Below are 26,789 nucleotides of genomic sequence, written 5' to 3'. Positions count from 1 at the left end.
AAACGTCAGCCTTCCTGCTCCTCTGATGCTGCTTGGCCTGCTGTGTTCATCCAGCTCTACACCTTGTCATCTCTGATTCTCCAGCATCTGCAGTTCCTACTATCCTTGAGAATCATCAGATCAGCCATGATCTTATTGAAAGGCACAGCAGACTATATGGACGGAATGGCTGCTTTTTGCATGTATGTCTGAGAAATACGAAGGAGTTGCAGAAGTAGACATCTTTAGAATACTATGTGAAGAAAAGGCAACTGTGGAAGTATTTTATTGTGAATGGCAATCACAAAATTGAGTACATCTTGAATAAACAATTTGTATGAAATGACAATGGAGTGTAAAAGGAATTAGATAGGTATTTGAAAAAGAACATAAGACCCAGACAAATGGATGACTCCCAGCGAAGAGCACATCATTGGTTAAATGACTTTCTTTATTAACACAAGTTCTTCCAAATATTAAATGAATAAAATATACGTTCATTTTATTCCCCATATTCATTTGCATTGGCATCCAGCAAATGATAGTTCAATAATAACATCCTTAGTGTTATTATTTTGTGCGGTCAAACCGTGCAACATTCCAATTTTAGGCACTGGCCACAATCTAATTATGCACATTCACCATTGAAACCAAGCAAACACATTTAAGCAACTTGCTCAGTTAACAGAATAGTTTTGTTGTCTAACTACACTGTGAGTTGTAGATTATATCTCATGGTAACCACGGTTTAAAATATTGTACATTGTTTATATACTGAGAAAACAAGTACATCCTGCAAAATGTAATTTTTGAAAAAAAAGTGTTCTTACTGCAGAATGTGTGAAAGTAGTTTGAGGGATAAAATACACTGGGTTGGTTTACATAGTTTTATTTGATATTATAATGACACAATATCTCCTACCCATTACTTATTCAATTGGTAATTAAATACTGTATGACCTTTATTTAGTAGATGTTGAAAGAAATTTTGAACTTTAATAACTTAGTGACTGTTCATTTCTCTATCAAATAAGGCATGCTATTATTTTAGATTTTTAACAAGTAAACAAAAACACATTTCTTGATTCATTACACTAACTTCATTAGGTTAAATGACAGTGGTAATATTTCATCGTATACTTTAAATTTGATTGGCACTTTCTTTTGCCAGCTTCCTTTTCCATTTCACCTCTCCACTCTCTAGACTCTGAGGCTTTCTGCAGTATTGAGGTCTCTGGAATAAACTTTTGCTTTTTGCCTTATCATATCAGAATTATACTGGGCATCCAGGGCAATTCAAATTTTGGAGCCACAGCCTTATTCTTTGTGAAACATATTTGTTCTTACCCTATCTTCTTTTTGAATCCTCCCACTCCTTCAACAAGGATTAACCGTTATATAATTGTTTACAGCCCATTTTCACAAAATCCCATCTCAGCTGAGTAAAACTGGCTATATTCCAGTTTTATCTTCATCTTTTTCTACAACTACATAAAATCTAATGCAATCATAATTACTTTCAACAAATTTAGCCCCATTGATACCAGTTCCACATGCATAGATACATAGAAAATAGAAGCAGAAGTAGGCAATTCGGCCTGTCAAGCCCAGCCCACTGTTCAACATGATCACGGTTTATCCTCTATCTTATTGCCATACTCCTGCTCACTCCCCATAACCCCTGACACCCTTCTTTCTTAAATATATTTAGTGACTTGGCTTCCACAGCCTTCTGTGGTAGAGAATTCCACAGGTTCACCACCCTCTGAATGAGGAAATTTCTCATCTAAGTCCAAAATAGACTACTGTTCCTGAGACCCTGAGCCCGTAGGAAAACTCATTCCTACAACCAATGTGATCAATGAGATCCCCTCTCATTTGAATAAATTCCAATAAATTCAGGTCCATTGCTCCCAATCTCTCCTCATTTGGCAAACGTGCCATCCTGGAAATCAGTCTGGTGAACCTTCACTGAACTCTTTCTTTAGCAAGTACATATTTTCTTAGGTAAAAAGACAAAAGCTGCACACAATACTCCTGCTGTGCTTTCACGAAAGGCCTGTATATCTGCGTAAGACCTCCTGGCTCCTGTACACAAATACTCTCACGGTGAAGACCAATATAACATTTGCCTTTAGCTGTGATATTATACATCCAAGGACTATCTGTGCCCTGAACCCGTTTACATTATTCACTATGTGTGGAGGTGGCAGTGTTGGACGGGGTGGACAAGGTCAGAAGTCACACGACACCAGGTTACAGTCCAACTGGTTTATTTGAAATCACAAGCTTTCAAAGCGCTGCTCCTTCGTCAGGTGAGGACACTGTTGATCACCTACAGAGATTTATTATTCGGCCTGTCGACACTCCATTCACACCATTTGTAGAATCTTTTGCTCTCTGATGATAAATTCTGAGCCTGTATGACTTCTCTTCACTTCACTTGATGAAGGAGCCACCTGTTGGACTAAAACCTGGAGTCATGTGACTTCTGACTTTATTCACTAGACACCTTGCAATTAAGTACATACTATTAAGTGCTGCCAAATTCCTTTTTTTGGTTTGTTTCCTCTTCCTTCCACTCTCACTTATGACTTACTGCCTTCCATTTCCATCTCTGCTGCCCACCCTCTATTAGCTTCCAACAAGCCTGCCAAGCTAATGAAAAATCTCCAACGGTACCAGCAAACATTCATACCAAGATATTGCTCCTGATCCCATTGAGACACATTCCATCTGACTTGGATAGGTCCCACCTGCCCTGACAGACCTAAACCCTCCCTAATCTAAACCCCTGCTTCCTGCTCAATTTCTCCAGCCAGGCATTAATTAGAACTATCCTCCTGTTTTTGAACTTAGTCGCACTTGGCATCAGTAATAATCTGGAGAGTTCAACCTTTGATGTTCTCCTTTTTAATTTCTCTCATTATTCCCTAATATCTGTCATACGTCTTTGAACTTAGCATTATAATGGTCCACAACCACATCTCATCGTCACCATTTCCCTCCTTGCCAGCACAGTTCAGGCCGTAGTGTCATCACCTTCTGAACCATGCTATCCACTGAGCTTTAAGCATTGAGTATGCAAAGTAATGCCAGGGCTGTTTACGTTTGAAGACTGAAATTCAAGATCCTCCAGTTAACAACAACTCCTACACATGAGAAGCATTCTGGAAGTACTGTACGGCACTGGGTGTGCAACAAATGGGGCCGAAGTGCCTTGCTTTGCCTCTATTAATTGGACTAAATTAACATACATACCATTCCGTAAATAACTGTTTGACACAGACAGTAGACGTTCTCTTGTGCATTTCTATTGCAAAGCTTAACCCAGCTCTGGTTTGCCCCCTCCACCCTAACTCTTTGACCCACAACTTTTGCCCTTTTCAACATTGCTACAACTTGTTTAGACAGCTCTTGGGTTGGGCTCAAGGTCAATCAGCTGTTGCATTCACATCAACTCCAGAACTAGTCTCACTACTCCAAGCTCGCCTCAAGTTCTGTTTCACTCCTTAAAAAGTTTGTCTATTCTTTGTATTTCCTTAAAAGATATAAGATTCTGCCGGAACAAGTAACTGTAGCGAGACATTCCATATTCTAGCATCTTGTTCCCTTGAAGAAATTTTAACTATATACTCCAATTGTTTTAAAATGATGAATCTGTGTCAACAATTTCCCACGAGAGGGATGAATCATTCCTTAGTCACTGACTCAAGCCCATGCATATAGCTTTTAAAAGTTTTATTTTATATCATCTTGGTTTTTTCTGATCCAGTGGAAATAGTTCCATCCCTAACTATACCCTTACATGTCCATTATCATCCTACGGAAGATTTGTTGATGATAAGTAATGATGATCCATTAAATGTTTCAGCTATATTGTCTTATTATTTAGACAATTTACATTGCTACATAGATTAAAGGAATCGGGTGTCAAAATTCTACAAACTCGTAAAATCCAACACTGAACATATGTCCCATAATTTCCTTGCATTCAGTGCAAAAGACTATTTGTACAGGCTCCTCCTGAACATGGATTAGCCTCAATATCTCAATGGTTGATCAAAATTCTTTAAATCACTACAACTTACTAGCTATATCACATGTCCACATATGACCTGTTCCACATTGAAAAGTGTGAGATAAAGTCAACTATTCTGAAAGTTTAGGATTTAAACTCCTGAAAAAATTAATTGAGAGGGAGAAAGTTGCACACACAAATGATAAAAACCAAAATAAAACGCAGATGCTGTAAATCAGAAACAAAAACAGAGATTGCTGGAAAAGCTCAGCCAGTCTGGTAGCATCTGTGGACGGAAATCAATGTTAACGTTGTGCATCGAGTGGCCCTTCCTTAGTAGTTCTGAGGAAGGGTCACTGGACATGAAATGTTAACTCTGATTTCTCCCCACAGATGCTGCCAGACCAGCTGAGCTTTTCCAGCAATTTCTGTTTTTACTAATTATATAGAATCTCAATCAGGTGCTTTACAACAACTCAATCATTCTTCAGAAAATAAGCATTAAACCAGGTTAACATTGGCCACGAGACAAGTTATTCAATAATATTATTTCAAATATTCCAAAATTCAATATGAAAACAACAAAAAAAATGCACCACAAAAAGCTACACTGCTGTCCATATATTAACTGGAACCATATCTACCTTAACTATCACCTCTCCACTCACTGACCTTCACTGGACCTTGTCGCACAATGTGGCCAATTTACAATTCTGAAGCTTATGTTAAAAATTTTTATGGCCCTCAACTAATACTGTCTCTCCTCCTTGCTCTAGTAACTCCACAAAGCCTACGGCCTCCAAACATCAGCAGTCATTACATTTCAGCTTTTCATATACCAGAGCAGCAAAACAGAGCTGCTAACGTGAGTCAGTCTGACCAAGCTCTTCCAGCCTGCCAGATGTTAAAATCACAGGGTGCCTCAGTACAAAATAATACGCATCCAAATGGAAAACTGATAGCATAAACTTGAAACAGCTACCTGCACAGAACCTAGTTCTCTGCACAATTTAAAGGCAGAATTCAGACAGTGTGGATGCAAGGTGATAATGATATGTCAACACTAGTAACCGGTTTTAGTGGCCTGTAATGAAAATAATGTTTACTACCGAGTTTCATTTTGGCTTCTTTGGCAATAAACATTGCTTTGTGAATAGATTTTCTTGCAAGTAAATATAAAAAAAGTTGCTCAAATCAGTGTTATTATTTATACAGAGATAACAAGGTGTAGAGCTGGATGAACACAGCAGGCCAAGCAGCATCAGAGGAGCAGGAAGGCTGACGTTTTGGGCCTAGACCCTTCTTCAGAAATGGGGGAGGGGAAGGGGGTTCTGAAATAAATAGGGAGGGAGGGGGAGGCGGATAGAAGATGGATAGAGGAGAAGATAGGTAGAGAGGAGAGAGACCGGTCAAAGAGGCGGGGACGGAGCCAGTAAAGGTGAGTGTAGGTGGGGAGTTAGGGAGGGGATAGGTCAGTCCAGGGAGGACGGACAGGTCAAGGGAGCAGGATGAGGCTAGTCGGTAGGAGATGGGGGTGGGGCTTGAGTTGGGAGGAGGGGATAGGTGGGAGGAAGGACAGGTTAGGGAGGCGGGGACAAGCTGGGCTGGTTTTGGGATGTGGTAGGGGGAGGGGAGATTTTGAAGCTTGTGAAGTCCACATTGATACCATTGGGCTGCAGGGTTCCCAAGCGAAAAATGAGGTGCTGTTCCTCATGCTTGATGTATTTTTCTATGCTGTGTCTGTTAAGGGAAGACAAAGGTTTACCTTCAATTTAGATTTGTTCTATGATAGCTTGAGGTGAACAGTTCAGTGCAATAGAAACAAAGGTAGAAGAAAAATTTCTTGCAGTTGCCTAGCAATAGGAGTTCAGTATCACAGAAAGACAACCATCCAGAAAGTCAGGCTGTATACAGATTCAGTCAAGGTGAAATGGTGTAGTTAGTTCAGCAGAATCCAACTGTTAAGGCTGATGGAAAAAGCCTGAGTGGCTTGGAATAAAACTCCAGCAGCAGAGAATTGTTAGAAGCTGAGGGCATTTAAAACCCATGTGTTTGATCTGAAAATGAACTGAGTAGAAGAAAATGCCAAAAACCAAATCACTTCCACACCAATTAAACAAAGAACTTTGAAGTGGAGACAGGATGTTCCCTCACCGAGGCTTGAGTATCTATAAAGTTGTTATTGAGAGTAAAAGGTTTAAATCTTTATTTGAGAGATTTTTAATAAGATCGTTTAAACTTTTTCTTACATAGCGTAACACAGTTGATGATCTTTTTCCCTTTTGTGCGTAATGAACTTCATATTCTTGTGTTAAAAGTACTGGAACAGTCTGCCATGAACGTGTTCAGTGACTGACCATACCGTAAACACAAAGTGAAAATGAACAGTAATAGTCTACCAAAGCAATTTTCGTGACCTGACTTGTCCAGTATGAACATTAGAATCAACCAACCAATGGTCTATCCTGCTCCATCCACATTGACGTTACAGTCAAGAAAGCACACCAACGCCTCTACTTCCTCAGAAGAAAAGAAACTCAGCACAATGACTCATACCAATTTTTATACATGCACCATAAAAAGCATCCTATCCGGATTCAATACAACTTGGTATAGCAACTGCTCGGCCTAAGATCGCAAGAAATTAGAGAGTTGCAAACACAGCCCTGTCCATCACACAAACCAGCTTTCTTTCCATTGACTCCATCTACACTTCTTACTGCATCAGGAAAGCAACCAACATAATCAAAGACCCCTCCTACCCTGGTTACACTCTATTCCACCTTCTTTCATTGGGCACAAGATACAAAATTTTGAAAACGCATACCAACAGATTTAAGAACAGCTTGTTCTCCACTGTTTTCAGACTTATGGATGAACCTCTCATATATTAGAGTTAATCTTTCTCTGCACCTTCTCTGTAGGTGTAACACTATATTCTGCATTCTGTTCTGTTATTGTGTTGTACCTATATATGTTATGATTTGTCTGCTTAGCATGCAGAACAATACTTTTCACTGTATCTTGGTACATGTGACAATAATAAATCAAATCAAATCAAATCAAATCAAAACAAAACAGTATTGTGTGTATCCCCATTCCATCAGTCCTGGGTTCTGAAATCTATGTCACTTTATAAAATTAATTGTGAAGTGAAGTTTGCAAGAATTTCCAGTTATAATTGAAATAAGACTGACAGATTAACAGTTGGTTCTAATGGGCCTAAATGCGGACCATTCAAGTACTTTTGATAGTGAGAGACACATCTGTGGTCATACAACCTGTGCATAGCCCCAAGAATTTAAACAGAGAAATGGGGAATAGCATACAGAAACTATTGGTCTTCTTGTTTCATTCTCATGCTAAAGGTAGGAGACTAAAGATTGGTGTTCATTTCATACATGCTCAAATAAAACTTTAGTGAGCAAGGTTCCACTCACATAGTTCAGTACATGTAGATAATGTTTCCAATCAACAGCAATGAGTATGGTCACAGTTTCCAGTTAATGGTTACTGCTGAAAATACTGCCACTGAATGATCTGATGGGAGTTTTAAATTTAACTTGCTTTGTGCGTGACTGTCATTCAATTTTAGACTATTCCATAGATGTGCTAGAATCATGTGTCTCTCCCTAGGGTTTTTCGTTGCAACACGCTTATGACTTTATTTTATTTTGTTGATGCATCTCTTAAATTATGTAATTTTATATGAAACAACTTTCAACCTCTCTCACCAAACCCCCAAAACCCCATGCATCATGATTCTTCGGGTTGCAGGAATATTACAGTCTTACAGATCAATACAAATAATTTCCAAAACAAATCAGTTTTACACTTGTTAATGAAAGAATGTGTAAAGCAGTAGGGTTAATCTGTATAGGTCTATGCAAATTAAGTCTAAAAATCCGACAAGAAAAAGGATCGTCTAAAGAAGTGTGGCATTGAATTCTTGGAAAATGATCAATGGATTTAACATGCATATTGAAAAGTTTAGTACAAGTTCTATAAAATTGCCTTTTGCAGCGCAGGTTTGGTACTTTGCAATACAATGTTAATTTCTGAACTAATGACATGCAACATCGTATGGCTAAACATCGATCTAAATTTGATTCTGTAGTATTGATGCATTGTTCCTGAACTGCTAATATGTTCAGTTATTCGCAGCACTGTTGCTGATTGAGTCAATTATTTGATATGTGCTATATTGTACGTACAATTCGATTATGCTTATTCACTATAAAATGATTATCAGGGCGATATAAGAACTCAAATCATTTCTACAAACAGTGATCAGTGGCCCCAACACCAGTAATTGTAGAACACTACTTTTCACTTCTTGCTGGACTGAATAACTACTCTGAACTTCCATTTGCTTTCATTTTCTGTACCCAGATTGCTATCCATTCTGCTACATTTCCCTTGACTCTGTACAATTTGACGGGAGCCATGAGTCTACCAAGCAGTGCTTTAGTGAAGGCCTTCTGAAAGTTCATAGATATTACATCTGGCACATTACCCTCATCTAGTCTTTTTACTGAACTGTTTAAAATAGTAATAAAGTTGGTGAAGTTTGACCTTTCACTTTGAAATGTAAGCTGACTATTCTTTCCAATATTCTATTTTTGTTTTTTCTATTCTGCCGAGTTAACTAGACTTGCACTCAGGCTTGATTAAATGACTTGCACTTAGGCTTAACTAAATGGCTGACAGTGCTCATTGCCATGGAAGTAATAACTGCAGGAGTGCTGGATTAGTGGAGTGTGCCAGTGACATATTTATTTCCATAGCTGGTCTGGCTCTTCTCTATCCCCAGAATCTGGCACAGCATACAGGTCCTAGTTAAACCAGACAGATGGCCACTCACTACCCATTTCAAACAATACCCTGGTCTCAGGTTCAATGAGTTTAACTCTGCTACATAGACCTACTTTAACAATTATTTTAAACCGCCAACAAAAAGAAAGTGTAACAAAAATTGTCTAAATGACTACTTCAGTTTCAAACTATGAAAGAAAAAGACTGCACAAAGGGTGGAATGTTCCATGGAGGGTCAGTGTGGACTCGATGGGCTGAATGGCCTGCTTCCACACTGTAGGGATTCTATTATTAATAAGGTCTGGCCTGTAAGTCCACTTGAATTTAAAAATAATTAAACTTAATGGACCGAAGGGTCCTTTCTGTGCTGTTCCCTGCCTGGTATGGAGGGAAGGTCTTATGAGGAAAGGCTGAGGGACTTGAGGCTGTTTTCATTAGAGAGAAGAAGGTTAAGAGGTGACTTAATAGAGACATACAAGATGATCAGAGGATTAGATAGGGTGGACAGTGAGAGCCTTTATCCTCGGATGGTGATGGCTAGCACGAGGGGACATAGCTTTAAATTGAGAGGTGATAGATATAGGACAGATGTCAGAGGTAGGTTCTTTACTCAGAGTGTAGTAAGGGCGTGGAATGCCCTGCCTGCAAAAGTAGTAGACTCGCCAACTTTAAGGGCATTTAAATGGTCATTGGATAAACATATGGATGATAATGGAATAGTTTAGGTTAGATGGGCTTCAGATTGGTTTCACAGGTCAGCGCAACATCGAGGGCCGAAGGGCCTGTACTGCGCTGTAATGTTCTATGTTCTATGTTCTATGTTCAATTCTAGGACTTAATTCCTTTTTAGGATTAGTTTACCTGCAATGAAGACCTCTTAATAATATGCATCATTCTCAAAACAAACTATTAAGAGAAATTTCCAAATCCTAGTGGCAGGCTTGCTTTCTTAATTACATTTTAACGTCAGAGACTTCACTGCGCTCAGCCCATTTCCCTCCAAACTTTTCCTATTCAGGATTTATCCAAATGTCTTTTAAATGTTGTACTTGTACCTGCAACCACTACTTCCCCTGGAAGTTCATTCCACACACTAATCATTCTGTGTAAAACGGTGGCCCCTCATGTCCTTTTCTAAAACGTTCTCCTCTCACCTTAAACCTATGCCCTTTAGCTCTGGACTCCCCCATCCTCGGAAAAAGACCTTCATTATTTACCCTATCCATTACCATCAGCCTCTGACACTCCAGGGAAAAAAGCCCCAGCCTATTCAGCCTCTGTTTATAGCTCAAACCCTCCAACCCCAGCAACATTCTTGTAAATCTTTTCTGCACCCTCCTAGGTTTAACAACATCCTTCCTATAGATGGCTGACCAGAATTGTATGCAATATTCTAAAAGTGGCTTCACCAATATCCTGTACAGTCACAACAGAATGTCCCAACTCCAGTACTCAATGTTCTGACCAATGAAGAGAAGCATGCCAAATGTCTTCTTCATCACCCTGTCTACCTGTGACTCCACTTTCAAGGAACTATGCACCTCCACCACTCAGTCTCTTTGTTCAGCACACACCCCACGGTCCTACCATTAACTGTGTAACCTGCCCTGGTTTGCCTTACCAAACTGCAACACCTAACATTTTTCTAAATTAAACTCCATCTGCCACTCCTTGGCCCATTGGCCCAATTGATATAGGTCCTGTTGTACTCTGAAATAATCTTCTTCACTGTCCACTACACCACCTATTTTGGTGTCATCTGCAAACTTACTAAACATACTTCCTATATTTACATCCAAATCATTTATATAAATGACAAAAAGCTGTGGACCCAGCACCGACCCTTGTGGCACATCGCTGTCACGGGCCTCCAGTCTGAAAAGCAACCCTCTACCACCACCCTCTGTCTTCTACCTTCAGGCCAATTTTATATCCAATTGGCTAGCTCTCCCAGATTCTATGTGACCTAACCTTACTAATCAGTCTACCATGCAGAACCTTGCCAAATGCTTTGCTGAAGTCCATATAGACAATGTCTACTGCTCTGCCTTCATCAATCTTCTTTGTCACCTCTTCAAATAACTCAGTTTTTTGAGACACAATTTCCTACGCACAAAGCCATATTGACAATTCCTAATCAGTCCTTACCATTCCAAATGCATGTAAATCCTGCCCCTCGGAATCCCCTCCAGCAACTTTCCCACCACTGACATAAGGCTCACCAGGCTATAGTTATAAACAAGGTCCCAGAAGGGTCTAGACCGGAAACATCAGCTTTCCTGCTCCTCTGATGCTGCTTGGCTTGCTGTGTTCATCCAGCTCTGCAACTTGTTATCTCAAATAATGTTATAGTAATTTGTTTCGTTAAATAAGTAATCAAAGATAAAAATCAAAATCCTGAAATCCAAAACTATGCAACTCCAAAAAATGTCTCAGAAATGGTCAAGAATGAAAGTAGACAGAAAGAAAATTTGCATTTATATAGCATCTTTTGTGACCAAAGGGCTTCACAAGGTCTTTGCAGCAAACTAAGTGGTTTTAAAGTGTTCAGTCATATAGCAATAAAAGTGTGCAATCAAATTGCCACAAAGTTAAATAGAAGAGAGGCCTGATAACCTGTTTTTGAATGTTGATCAATGATAAACATTGTCCAGGAAACCAAAAATAACTCACCCACTCTTCTTAGAAATAAAGACATAGGATCATGGATGTCCACTTGACATAGTAGATGGAGCCTCAGTTTAACATCTTAACTGGAATACTGCTCCTCCTACGGTGCAAACTCGATCAGTTCCGCACCACAGTGTTAGCTTCAGTTTTTTAGCTCATGCCGCAGGGGAGAGCTTGAACACACAGCTGACTCAGAGGTGAGAGTGCTACCAAACTGAGCCACGGCCGACACTGCATTAGAGGTAAATCTCTAAGCATTGGGAGAACATGCTTAAGCAAAGCTACGATGGAACAATAATTCACACAGCTTGGTGATACAACAGTTACTGACCAAGTTTCCACTCCTGGCAAATGTTGAGAACATATATCAGTAAATATGCATCCCATGCCCATGCTTCTCCTTGCATACATTTTATCCTTAATAATTTAAGGCAAGAATGTAACAAGATTCCCCGGCAAACAATGTGCAAATCTATGGATAGAGTCTAAGTGGACCAAAATAGATTTTGCAAGTGGGTCACCAAAGGATATGAAGAGTTTTGGAATGCGATGCAGTTGGTCTTTAAAAACTGCTTCATCAGTTCCCACACTACTGAATGTGGTTCAATGTCAAATTTTGCCTGACAAAATTTCCGTGAAATATATTGGGGTGCTTTATTACATTAAAGGTACTATTTGAATGCAGATAGATGCAGTTGCAGAAGAATTGGAATGAAAGTGTGCTGGATCCCACTATTCCCAAAGGGACGCTTATCCATTTTTCCCTGAATACTGCCAGATTCCGGCTTGCCAAATGGCCAAAACCATTTCCCCAATCCTTCCGAATGCCTGAACTTCTTCCCAAGATTCCCTTTGACCTCACTTCTCAATCTGGGAACTCCCTCCATGGTCTCCTTAGGCAGCAGTCTTAGATCTCATGAATGGTCCAAGGCTATTCTCATCAGTACTTCTAGATGAATCCTATTAGTGAACCTATTCTAAAGTCTTCCTCATTGTTCTCAGAACTTCATTCTTCAGTGCACCTCCAAACCCATCCAAAAATACTATTAGAGCCTAATATCCAACCATTGTATTGTCAGACATTAGGCCCCATTCCTAGATGTTGGAGCCACATCCATATTGTGCCTCAAATATTACTTTTCCCAATACCCATCCCTTATACAACGCCAAACAATGTTGCAGGGTCTGCTGGTAGATAATAGCCATTTGTGAGATAGTATGAACTTATTCACCCCACCAAGAGTCAGTAATATTGTGTGACTGCATTCACATGTAGGCCAACCCAAATAATTTTGTCTGATTAATTTCCATCAGGAACGGGTAGTGATGCCACTGCATTTTTAACAGCAGCTTTACTACAGCAACTTTAGTGGTAATTTTCTGGGGTCAAATTGCAAGCCACCAAATTTACACAATTCACGTTTGCAACTTGCCATGATAGACTTTGAAAAGTCAAATGCCCCCCAATTAATTCATTTCTCGCGTTTGGTTTGTAACTTTATCCCGTAATTAAAAGCTACGCATGTATTCAAACACCGATGATTAACTGGCCTATAATTTGCTGGCTTATCCATGACTCTTGTTTTGTTGGAAAATGAAATCACAGTTGTCATTCTCCATGCCCCAGGTAGTTTTTCTCAGTTCGGTGAAATTTTGAAAAATGGTCGAATTCTTTAATTTCCACCCAGATCCAGGGATGTAAGTAGTTACAGAGATATTTCTGCATTGATTTGAGTAACTTTAGTATTATCTGTTAGGTTGTCTAAAAGCCAGCCAGCTTTTTCACTCTACAATCTCAATATCCGCCTGTAAAACTGAGGCAAAGTATTTTTTTGCATTTGCCACTTTCTCACTATAAATTTTTGGAAATCTATGCCATGTTGATTAAACCCTACTTATGCTGTGTTCAAGACATTCTTGTGCAACTTGCTTTGGAAGACATATGATTGAAGCAAACTGTAAACGGCATGTGAAAGCATACTTTACACCATTTGAACACAATGTTAAAGAATCAAATTTCTAGGTTTCAACACAATTGCCATTTTCTTGCGATAAACCAAAACTACTTTTCAATGGGTCACTCTTCATTCCGCTAATACCGTTTTCATTTTAAGGAACATTAATAACAATCTCAATATCAAATTCTAAGGTGATGCAAAAATAACAACTTGTATTTATATAGCTCCTTTAGAATAGACTGCCCAGAGATAACTGTCGAACAGAACCTGACACTGAACTACAGAAGGAGATAATATCACAGATGATCAGATTTGGTCAAAGAAGTATGGCAAAATCTTTTAGGGATCTAAGCGATGTGAGCAATGGCGACACGTGTGACAGAGTCAGATGGGATTGGAACGAACTCACACCATCTTTTTGATATTTTTAATCAACCTGCTCATGTTATGACACACCTCCTGGACAGGTGGTGTTGTCGGGGCTGGAAGAGCTTAGTTTTGAAGAGAGACTGGATTGACTGAGGTTGTTTGCTTTGAAGCAGAGATTGAGAGGGGACGTAAGTGAGATGTATAATATTAGGAGGGGCATAGACAGGGTAGACAGTAAGCATTTTCCCTTGTTGGAGGGATCAATGATCTCTGGGGATAGATTTCAGGGGAGGGGCGGAAGGGTTAGAGGGGAGGTAAGGAATCATTTTTTCACTCCCAGATGGGAATCTGGAACTCACTGCCTGCAAGAATGGTAGAGGCACACACCCTCATAGCATTTACAAAATATTTAGATGTACATTTGCAATGCCAAGACTATGGGCCAAGTGCTGGAAAATGGAATTAGAATTACAATTAGAATTAGGTTTATTGTCACATGTACTCAAATACAGAAGTACAAAGATACAAAAGGTACCTAGGTATAAAATCTTAGGCACAAAATAGAAAAATAAAGAAATAAGTTAAAAGTTCAACATTACAGTTGTTCTTAGTATAAAGCAGAAAAATAAAGATTAGAATAGTTAGGTGGTTGTTTTGACTGGCACAGACTCGATGGACCAAAGGGCCTTTTTCCTATGAATATGTCTTGAACTTCTGGCCCAGAGAAAGAGACACTACCACTGAATGACAAGTGCCCTTTGTGACCTCTCATGGTTTTATAAGTGGTGTAGCAAGATTCTCACTGGATGGTGGTAAGCTGCTAATTGAGAGGGATTATTACTTGTTAGAGACCTTGTTGACAGGATAACTCATGTCATTAATAATCAGTCTTCCTTTTTAGCAAACGAACAGCATCTGACAAGCTCTCAGGGCGATCTTGACACCTCTCCAATACACTGGCAGTGTGCTCTGGAAGCATAAACTTGCATTGCTGGCTGCACTAAGGACATTTTCCACACAGGCACCGACACAGAGCACAGAGATTGGACCAAGATACATAAGCATTTGCTCACTCAGTGCCTACCTGTATGTTCAAACGATCCATGTCTTGCTGTGCCAATTAACGCAGTCTCATAACCCAAAGAATGCCTTGCTGCTCAGCGGTCCTTAGTCTAGGGCTTTAGGTCTTGCTACATTAGACCCATACCTGTATCACATGCCAGTAAATTATGCAGCAAACATACAGCAAATGCAGGGTGTAATGCTGAAATGCAGCATGGGTTTGGGGGAGGGGGTGGGAGGAGGGAGTAGATGGAGAATCATCTACAGTCAAGAACACGCTGGTTTCAAGGTGGAAAGAAACAACACATGATCACACAAGACATGGTCACTTCATATGTCAGGTGGGTGGGGACTGGGAAAATCAGGTTCCACAGAAAAGGAACTCGTGGAATGTCTACGACATGGTGTTTTGGAGAAACTTGTGGTAGAGGCCACTACAGAATTCTAGTTTTGGTGATGTGTAAAGAGATAGACTTGATTAGGAAGCTTGAGGTGAAGAAACCCTTAGAGGCAGTGAAACAATATGAGAGAATTCACCCTGCATTTTGAGAGGAAGAAGCTGGAATCAGATGTAACAGTATTACAACTGAGACAAGGCAAGTATAAAGACATGAGGGTGGAACTGGCTAGAGTTGATTGGAAGGGGAGCCTAGCAGGGAAGACAGTGCAGCAGCAATGACAGGAGTTTCTGGGAGAATGAGACAACCATGGCTGATGAGGGAAGAGAAGAGACAGTATAAAATCAAAAGAAAAGGCATACAATGTGGTGAGAATCAGTGGGAAGCCAGAGGATTGGGAAGTGTTTAAAAACCAGCAGAGAACAACTGCAAAAAGCAATAAAGGGGAAGAAGATAAAATATGAAGGTAAGCTAGTTAGTAATGTAAAAGAAGATTTCAAGAGTCTCTTTTTTGAAGATACATTAAAGGTAAAAGAGAGGCAAAAATGGACATTCGACCACTGGAAATGAGGCTGGAGAAGTAGTAATGGGGGACAAAGAAATGTTGGAGGCACTGAATAGATACCCTGCACCAGTCTTCGTGGTGGAAGACGCCAGCAGCATACCTAGAACTTCAAGCGAGTCAGGGGCAGAGGTGAATGTAGTTGCCATCAGTAAGGAGAGGGTGTAGGGGAAGCTGAAAGGCCTGAAGGGGGATAAATTACGTGGACTCGATGGACTAAACCCCAGGGTTCTGAAGGAGCTAGCCATGGAGATTGTAGAGGCACTGGTGATGATCTTTCATGAATCATCGAAGTCGGGGAGGGTCCCAGAGGACTGTAAAATGGCTAACATAACACACCTGTTTAAGAAGGGACAGAGGCAGAAGATAGGAAATTATTGACTGGTTAGCCTGACCTCGGTTGTTGGTAAGATTTTAAAGTCCATGACTAAGGATGAGATTGCAGAGGACTTGGAATTGCTTGATAAAATAGAGCAGAGTCAGCACGGCTTTATCAAGGGGTGGCCATGCCTGACAAATCTGCTGGAGGTCTTTGAGGAGTTCCTTAATGAGCAAGTTTGACAAAAGAGAGGGAGTGGACTTGATCTATTTGGATTTCCAGAAGGCCTTTGACAAAGCGCCACACAGGAGACTGCTAAATAAGATAAGAACCCATGGTATTAGGGGCAAGGTACTACCATGGTGAGAGGATTGGCTATCTGACAGAAGGCAGAGAGTAGGGATAAAGATAATTCAGGATGGCAGCCAGTGACCAGTGGAGTTCCAAAGGAGTCAGTGTTGGGACCACAACTAATCACGTTATACCTTAACAATTTGGACAAAAGAACTGATGGCATTGTTGCTAAGTATACAGATGACACAAAGATAGGTGGAAGGGCAGGCAGTGTTGAGGAAGTGGGGAGGCTACGAGAGTGGGCAAAGAAAATGCAGATGGAATACAATGTGGGACAGTGTGAGGTTTGTTAGGAAGAATAGAAGCATTGACTATTTTCTAAACGGGGAAAGGCTTTGGAAATCTGAAGCATGAGGAGACTTGGGAGTTCTAGTTCACTAGTTTAGGTTCAGGTTGGAAGCCACTGGCACCTCACTGGCTCCTCATGGTGCAAATAGGAAGTGTGCAGTGAGAAGGAAAACAGCTGACAACATACTCAGCGTGGACATGATATATGACTCAAACTGTAAGGTGGTGGGTTGCAGCAACCACTGATGATAGGGTTTTAAAAAGGAATAGAACACTGGCCACAGTCCAATGCAGTATAGAGCACGCTGACTTCCTACTCCCTGGCCATCCTTCAGCATTGACACTCTCCGTGTTGAATGTTCCTGGCCCAGCTGTCCTTTTGGCAGCTACACCTTTGTGCACAGAGGGAGCTAAACATTAAAGGAGGGACAAAGTCTAATGCCATGCATACACATCGCTCCCACTGCTCGCAAATGGTGTAGTAGGGTCCTCCTCAGTCAGCTGTACCGTGCTCACCAGCACGCACTGCCACACACTGAGTTGGCGGGCTGTGCAGGAGGACCAGAGGTTCTGGGGAGGCAGCATTCTTCCATACAGGTTGTCGGGTGGTTGGCCAAACCTGCAAGACTCAAGAGAAAGACGGTGCCACAGTCAGTGGTCAGAAGGTAGTGTGCAATGAATCTGACTGATATCTTGGTTAATTCAATGCAAGATCTGCAATAGCAAGCAGAGTGGCACTTACTCATTTGGCAGGGACACAGATGTTGCTGCATACCTGTAGGAGCAGTCCTGGTATTCTTCTATGAAGGCAAGATTCTCTCCTTGTATGGGGTGAGAATCTGAATGTTGACAAACACCCATCCCTGCCCTCTCCCTGATATCCCACCAGACAAGCTCACTCTGCCCTATTATGGGCTGTCTTCTCCTGTAACAACAGAGAAGCGGAGAAATGAGTGAGGTAACAGTCGCTGTTAGTGCTGGTGCAGAGATGGATTGAATGTAAGGTAGCAGAGAGAAGAAGATGGCACCTACCCTGGTGGAGTGGAGAAGGTCACTGACGTTCTGCAGCACTGCTGGCTATTCCTCCACAGCCTGAAAATGATGACCTGGGAACAGGCTGGAAGGATCTGGTGGTGTGATGTCTTCTGCTGATTCTCTGGAAATAGGACACCTCTCCTCTAGACCAGTCCATCCGCCAGGACAACCAAGTCCCCATCAAAGAAGCACAATGCCATCTTCTCCTTCTCCACCATGTCCCAACTCTGTCTTTGACCAAGCAGGGCAGCTTCAGAATGCCAGTGCTCATCCAAATGCAGCCTTTTAAAGTTAACATAGACGCAAGGGGTGCAGGTCTTATAGCAAGTATCTGCTGAGTAGTAGGAAAAACGTTTGCTAAGATGGGGCGGAAATCTGATGCAAGAGACATCTTGGGCAGGGTAAGTAATTAATGCAATGAGTTTGATAAGATACAGTTAAAGAACTTGCTAGGCCTTGTGGTGAAAAACAGTCCAAAAAACTCCACACAACTCATTCTTAGCCAAACAAACGTGAGATTCAGCCCATAGCTTTTAAGGTGAATCTTAAATGAGGAAAGTAGAGAAGCAAAGTGGTACAGGAAAGGAATTCCAGAGGCTAAGGCCTTGGTAATGCAAGATACATCTGCAAATTGTGGAGAAATAAAAAATGAAGATGCCCAGGCACCAGATTTAGTGGTTTATAGATCAGAGATGGGAAAAGGAGAGACCATGACAGAGTTGAAAACAAAGATAAGAATTTTAAAACTGAGGAATTCCGTCAATGTAGGGTCAGTAAACACAAGTGGCAGATGAACAGGGCTTGGTTTAAATTAGGATAGAGGCAAGAGTTTTGGACAAAGCTTACGGAGAGCAGAACTTGGGAGGCTGGTGGGGCAGAGTTTGAAAGACAGATATCAAAGGCAGTATGATGGTTTCTGCAACAGATGAGCTGAGATGAGGGTGAAGTCAGCAATGGTACATAGGTAGATTGGCACCCTTATTGATGGCAAAGATATTTAGCCAAAAGCTCATCTCAGAGTTAAGTATGATGCCAATGTTACAACAACCTGATTCAGCCTTAGATAGGTGCAGGAAAAAAAATTGAGCCAATGGATAAGGAACAGAGTTTGCAATGAGGACTGAAGTCAATTGCTTCACTCTTTCCAATAATTAATTGGAGAAAATTTCAGTTTATCCAGTACAGGATACTAAATAAGCAGTCTGACACTTTAGAGATAGTGGAACAGTCAAGAGAAGTGGTGGTGAAAAAGAATTGAGTTTTATCAGCATAGAGGCAGAACCTGCTTTCGGACGATATAACCAAGAGACAGCACTGAGATGAGAAACATGAACGGGCCAACCATAATTAATGCGGCACTTACAGGCATCGATAAAGGAATGGGAAAATAATCTATTCAGGTTATTCTTTTTCACAGTTTACAAGATAAATATGGAACGAAGGAAAGACAGTGCCACCATTTGGGTGATGGAAGAGTGGCATTAATAGAGGACAGTGCGACTAACCGTGTAATAGGTTGAGTCGGATAAGAAGGAAAGGTTTTTTGCTTAATTAAATAGTAATCTTATAAATTACTTCTCTCAAGAGTCTTGTGGCACAGTGGTAGTGTCCCTCCTCTGGGCCAGAAGCTTGAGGTTCAAGTCCTACCTGCCCCATGAGGTCTGTCATAACATGTCTGAACAGTTGATTTAAGAAAATAACTTGCTTATGTTTAACATTAGTAGAAAACTCTTAAGCTGGTTTCGGTTAAACATTGCTTGATTCTCAATCTGAGTTTGGAGAAATAGCACTTTGCAATTGCCTGATCTTAGATTAATTAGGCATCAGCGGGTGTCTAGTCTTCATGCACAAGCCTAGGAATCTACAAACAGCTGTTTTAATTTGGTCTGAGGAAGTATTTAAATTGTTCAAAATTCACACATCAAACTCTGAATGTTGGGTAGCATCTAGCACCACTCAGCTTTCTTGGTATCCATTTATGACACCTGCTATTCACCCAAGTATATTAACTTTATCAGACTTCAGACTCAAAGTCCACACCTTCCCTATGTGATGGCTTGTCTCTTTTCTCAGGTATTTCAAAACATAACTACTGTACTTTGATCTAACAAGTACTCACACCTATGTGGCTTAGTTTTTCCCCACTTCACTATTTGGCTTCCCTTTTGGATCTGAGCCCATTACTTCCATATTTCCTTTTTTTAATTCCTCCTGCCATCATGCCTATATTATTTTCTCTATCCTCAGGTAAAGTCCTCAATCCTTTGTCTCCTTCCATCTCCTGTTGATTTACCAGGCGTTGATTGCTTTGGAAATAATCACAAAACTATCCTCAGTGCATCGCTTGCATCTCCTAAAAGTCCAACCAAGGACTCAACAGCCAGTTTACCAGTAGAAACTTTAATGGTTATACTCCACTTTCTCCCTGCCCTGCATATCTATCAAAAGATCAGTCTTGCCAACTTCCTTCCAATAACTCTCATTGCTCCCAGATTTGACATTTTGGATTCTGCTAGCCAATTGGTTATCAATACCTCTTTATGCATCTACCTCCAGTTTCTACGTTCGCTTGTGAGCAAGGCCCTTGCCAAGATGTATTATGGCTCACTGATATCACGACCTTGAGAGAGGTACAGCAGAGAGGTGCATGAGACCATTCCCTCGAGGAAACTTCTTCTCCTGACTATAACTTCAGACATGTGACCTTCTCAAATGTGTTGGTGTTAATTTTAATCACTAACTCCTACACTATTCTGCCTTGCTATTCCTCTCATTAGTTATGGAACCTTATTCCACCCCACTTTAAAATCCTTGCTCTTTGCCACCTGACCAAATATTGCACTAGGTTTCTCCAAGATATTCTTCCATTTCTTTTTCTTCTCAGACTCTGCACTGAGAGATTTCTCTTTCCATCTCAACTCTATTTCTCTTTCTCCTGAGATCCACCCTCTTGCCCAAATCTCACTCTACTAGTTAACTCAATTCATATCCACAGTCATCCTCTCAATGTTGTCATCTTTTAGCCCTGTCATTCCAATGGTAATCACTGATAAGACAAACTCTGATTATTTTTTGTATCACGTTCCCCCCAGTTCTCCTTTCCTTCTCCTAACTTACTTCTTCCTGTGCCCTTTAATGGAAAACTCTCCCTCAAGTCACTTTCCAAGACAGTATCTAATTCCCAACCACCTAGCCCTTGGACCACACTTCACACAAGCATTCCTATGGTTATCAGTCTGTGAAATCATACCCTCTCATGCACCACTGATGACCCTGGAACAAAAACAAAGAGTTGGAAAACTCAGCAGATCTGCAGCATCTGTAGAGAGAGAAACAAAGTTAACATTTCAAGTCCAATATGACTCTTCATAGAATACCTTCTGGTTTTATTTCAGATCTCCAGCTTTCACAGTGTTTACTTTAAGTTTACTGATGCACCTGGCACTCTCTCACCCTACTTGTCCAATCCCACAAACCCCCACCAACATGTCCCCACCCCCCACTTGGAAGGTTTAACAATTCATTGTAAGATTTCATTGGACCTCAAAACATCACACACTTCCAGCTCTCCATCACCAAAACACCCTCTGATGTACACATTTATTTCTCATTTTAGCATTGAAAATTCTCACAGGGCTTGCGAGGATTCATGTAGGATGTTTCTCCTGGAGGACGGGTGAGGGAGGATCTGGAACAAGGGAACACTGTCTCAAAATGAGTGGTAAACCATCTAGGACTATGATGAAGGATTTCTTGACTCAAAGGAAGGCAAGACTTTGGACTTCTCTGCACCAAAGGGATGTGGAGGCTTGCTCACTGAGTATATTCAAGACAGAGATTGATAGATAGATTAATCAATCTATGTCCTTCAGGGAAGGAAATCTGCCATCCTCACCTGATCTGGCCTACATCTGACTCCAGACCTACAGCAATGTGGGTAACTCTCAATTGCCCTCTGAAATGGACTAGCAAGCCATTAATTGTACGAATCACTACAAAGTCTCAAACAAATGAAACATGATGAACCACCTGACATCACCTCAGGCACCGGAAAAGATAACAGCAGAAACAGTCCTGTCGACCCTGCAAAGTCCCCCTTAGGAGCATCTGGGGACTATTGCCAAAACTGGGAGCGCTGTCTTACAGTCTAGTCAAACGACAGCCTGACATAGTCATACTTATGGAATCATACCTTACCCATAATGTTCCAGACAACACTATCACCATCCCTGGATATGCCCCAATGGCAGGCCAGATCCAGCAGAGGTGGAGGAACAGTGGAATACAGTCAGGACAGAGTTGCCCTCAGAGTCCTTAACATTGACTCCAGACCCCATGAAGTCTCATGGCTTCAGGTTAAACTTGGGCAAGGAAACCTCTTGTTGATTACCACATACCGTCCCTCTCTCAGCTGATGAATCAGTACTCCTCTGTGTTGAGCAACACTTGAAAGAAGTACTGAGGATGGCAAGGACACCAAATGTACTCTAGGTGAGGAATTTCAATGTCCAACACCAAGACTAGCTCAGCAGCAGAACTACTGATCGAACTGGTCAGGTCCTAAAGGACACTTGAGAAAGGATGTGTTGGCACTGGAGGGGGTGCAAAGGAGGTTCACTGGGTTGATTCCGGAGTTGAGGGGGTTGGCTTATGAGGAGAGACTGAGTAGATTGGGATTACATTCATTGGAATTCAGAAGATTGAGGGGGGATCTTGTAGAAACATATAAAATTATGAAGGAAATAGACAAGATAGATGTAGAGAGGATGTTTCCACTGGCAGGTGAAGCTAGGACAAGAGGGCATAGCCTCAAGATTAGAGGGAGCAGATTTAGGTCTGAACTGAGAAGGAATTTCTTCACCCAGAGGGTTGTTAATCTATGGAATTCCTTGCCCAGTGAAGTAGTTGATGCTACTTCAGTAAATGTTTTTAAAAAAAAAGTAGATTTTTTTTGAACAATAAAGGAATTAAGGGATACGGTGAGAACGCAGGTAAGTGGATCTGAGTCCATGAAAGGATCAGCCATGATCTTATTGAATGGCGGAGCAGGCTCGAAGGGCCAGACGGCCTACTCCTGCTCCTGGTTCTTATGTTCTTATGACACAGCTGCTAGACTGGGTCTGCAACTGGTGGTGAAGGAACCAGCAAGACAGAAAAGCATACTTGACCTCTTCCTTACCAATCTGCAGGCTGCAGATGCATCTGTGCATGATAGTATCAGTAAGACTGACCACCACACAGTACTTGTGAAAAAAAAAAGTCCCGCATTCACATTGAGGATATCCTCAATCAGGTTTATGGCACTATCACCATGCTAAATGGGACAGACTTCGAATAGATCTAGCAACTCAAGACTGGGCATCCATGAGGCGCTGTGGGCCATCAACAGCAGCAGAATTGTACTCCAGCACAATCTGTAACCTCATGGACAGCATATCCTCCACTCAACCATAACCGTCCAGCCAAGGGATCAACCCTGATTCAGTGGAGAGTGTAGGAAGGCTTGCCAGGAGCAGCCTAAAAATGAAGTATCAACCTGGTGAAGTCACCAAACAGGGCTACTTGCATGCCAAATAGCAAGTCATAGACAGAGCTAAGCAATCCCACAACCAATGGATCAGATCTAAGCTCTGAAGTCCTGCCACATCCAGCCATGAATGGTGGTGGATGATTAAATAACTCACTGGTGGAGGAGGCTCCACAAACATCCCTTTCCTCAATTATGGAAGAGCCCATCAGAGCAAAAGATAAGGCTGAAGCATTCGCAGAAATCTTCAGCCAGAAGTGCCCCATGGATGATCCAATGTGGCCTTCTTCAGTGGTCCCCAGCATTACAGATACCATTTTCCAGCCAATTTGATTCACTCCACATGATATCAAGAAATGGTTGGAGGTACTGAATACTGCAAAGGTTAGGGACCTTGACAACATTCCAGCAATAATACTGAAGACTTGTGCTCCTGAACTTGCTAGTCCTCTAACCAAACTCTTCCAGTACAGTTACAACACTGACATCTACCTGACAATATTGAAAATTGCCCAGCTTTGTCCTGTACACAAAAAGCAGAACAAATCCAACTCAGCTAATTACCATCCCATCGGTCTACTTCTGGTCATCAGTAAAGTGATGGAAGGTGTCATCAACAGTGCTATCAAGCAACATGTGCTCAGCAATAACCTGCTCAGTGATGCCCAGTTTGGGTTCTGCCAGGGCCACTCAGCTCCTGACCTATTACAGCCTAAGTTCAAATATCGAAAAAAGAACTGAATTCCACAGGTGAGGCGAGAGTGACAGCCCTTGACATGAAGGCTACATTTGACCGAGCGTGGCATCAAGTAAAACTGGAATCAATGAGTATTAGGGGGCAAACTCTCTAGTAGTTGGAGTCATACCTGGCACATAGGAAGATGGTCATTGTTGTTGGGGGTCATCATTTGAGCTCCAGGACATACGTGCAGGAGTTCCTCAGGGTAGTGTCCTAGGCCTAACCATCTTCAGCTGCTTCATCAATGACCTTCCCTTCATTACAAGATCAGAAGTGGGAATGTTCAGCATCATTTGCAATTCCTCAGATACTGAAAGCAGTCCATGTTCAAATGCAATAAGATCTGGACAATACCCAGGCTTGGGGTGACAAGTGGCAAGTCATATTCGTACCACACAAATGCCAGGCTATAACCATCATCAATAACAGAAAATCTAACCACCACACCTTGATATTCAGATGGGATTCAGTGATAGTAACACCATTATCAACATCCTTGGTGTTAACATTGACCAGAAACTCCACTGGACCCACCACATAAACATAGTGGCTACAAGAGCAGGTCAGAGGTTAAGAATATTGCACCTCTGTAAGTAACTCACTTCTTAACTCCCCAAAGCTTTCCATCACTTACAAGGCACAAGTCAGGAGTGTGATGGAATACTCCGCACTTACCTGGATGGGTGCAACTCCAACAATTCTCAAGGAGCTGGATACCATCCAGAATATAGCAACTGCTTGATTGGCCCCATATCCACAAACATCCAATTCCTCCACTACCAATGCTCAGCAGCAGCAGTGTGTACTATCTACAAGATGCACTGCAGAAATTCACCAAAGATTCTCAGACAGCATCTTCCAAATTCATGAACACTTCCATCTGGAAGGGCAACAGATACATGGGAACACCACCACCTTCAAGTTCCCTTCCAAGCTATTCACCATCTTGTCTTGGAAATATATCACTAGTCCTTCAATGTCACTGGGTCAATAACCTGGAATTCCCTTCTGAATTGCATTGTGGCTAAACCCACAGCAGGTGGACTGCAGCGGTTCGAAAAAGCAGCTCACCACCACCTTCTCAAGGGCAGTTAGGGACAGACAATAAATGCTGGCCAGCCAGCGAAGCCCACATCCCACGAATGAATTTTTAAAAATCCTATAAATTAAAGGTATCAAGCTGTATGGGCATAGCACAGGAAAATGGTGTTCAGATAGATCAGCCATGATCTTGATGAAAGCTGGAGCAGGCTTGATGGGTAAATGATCTACTCCAGTTACTATGTAACATAATTCAAAAGAAATGAGCTTTAATTGACGTGCACGTAGTGATAAGCATTTTGTCACTTCGGAACTTGAAAAAGCATGCAATATTTTTTAGTACTATAATGCAGCCAATTGGAAATGTTTAGTCAGAACCTGCAAACAATTTCACTCAAAACCACATTAAAAAGGGAAAATGCATTTAGGTGTTTGTGTCTGGACTGTGGAAACTATTTCCAAACTACACCACATAATTTTAGGGCATTGAATCCATCTGAAGTTAATGACAGATTTTACAAAATCACTTGCCATTTATTTCCTGGAATATCAGTTAAACATGTAATTCCCAAACAAGCATTTGTTTTTGTCACTCAGCATACAAAATAAAATCACTTGAACATATAATGTGGTACCGAACATATAATTATGTAAAACGATCAGTTTTGCAACATTCCACGGTCATATGATCCCGAAGTTATTGTGAGTGAGACAAAGACAGGTATTTAACATGAGATCAAAGAAATCTTTATCTGAAGGTTGGCTAAACCATTGGAGAAGAAACTGTTTTTTCTAAAAAAAAAATAACACGTTTAAAGTGAAGTTTGAAGACACCTCCTCTGAACTCTTAAGTGCAAATAAAATATTTCTGCATTGCATATAACGGTCAACACTACACAAACTATAGAAGATTTGGATCCAAGTCACATAGACAACTGACGGTTTCTAATGAAAACACAAGATTTATTTAGGTTATCTTGCGAACCGCGTAGTTTATCCGTTACTAAAGGCGAATATACTGTATTTGATGCACTCACTGAAAATCAAACTATAAACTGTATGATACCATACATTTTTATTTAATTTCAAATGCCCAGCATTTTTAGCCTCGAGCAATTCCACAAATGTCAGTTTCTCATTGTGCCCAAGGCAACGAGACAAAGTATTACGGTCTGTACATCTCCGGCGTGAAGAGTACAACCATCAAACCATGCGACTTTCTAGCTACTAGTTAATAGATGTTGTGCACAATTAATAATTTCCATATTTCACAAATCTGGCTGCGAAACTGAACGTTTACAAAGGAGATTTTGAAAGAAAAAACTTACCATGAAAAATGATGAAAGAAATCGCTAAATCTCACAGCTGCTTCACACAAGTTGATGGAGCTTAAGCACCAACATAAACAGCAACTAAAGTAATCAATTGTAACGTACTGTATATATACTGTATGAAGAATAGAGATCGCGCATTCAGAGCTGCAATAATTTAGTTCCTACCAGGCTCTACAGCAGCTGCACTGCTGCGATCCTTGGCTCTGCCTCTGCTCTTACCACACTCAGTGCGAGACCCAAGTCGGTACAGCTGGGCAGGAGCGGGCTACGCATGCGCACGCGCAGCCCTGAACAGAGGGATCCGCCCTCAGACCCAGA

The 26,789-nt window shown here is 41.2% G+C and overlaps 1 protein-coding gene across 4 annotated transcripts in view; it reads right to left on the bottom strand.

The window, feature by feature from the left end:
• pag1 (phosphoprotein membrane anchor with glycosphingolipid microdomains 1) overlaps window positions 1-26,734 on the bottom strand; it is a 161,624-nt gene extending 134,890 nt beyond the window's left edge. For 2 of the 4 annotated variants that reach the window (XM_048596350.1, XM_048596353.1), the window contains exon 1: window positions 26,466-26,709. The gene's annotated coding sequence lies outside the window, so the exon portion shown is untranslated. Of the gene's footprint in view, window positions 1-26,465 lie in introns of all 4 variants that reach the window. The other 2 variants (XM_048596351.1, XM_048596352.1) reach the window with 2 other exon arrangements.
• Window positions 26,735-26,789: the final 55 nt, after the last annotated feature.

Source organism: Rhincodon typus, chromosome 4, assembly GCF_021869965.1.
Source record: "Rhincodon typus isolate 14 chromosome 4, sRhiTyp1.1, whole genome shotgun sequence".
NCBI lineage: Eukaryota > Metazoa > Chordata > Chondrichthyes > Orectolobiformes > Rhincodontidae > Rhincodon > Rhincodon typus.
The sequence above is the reverse complement of the archived record's forward strand: the minus strand, read 5'-3'. Positions and strand labels throughout refer to the sequence as shown.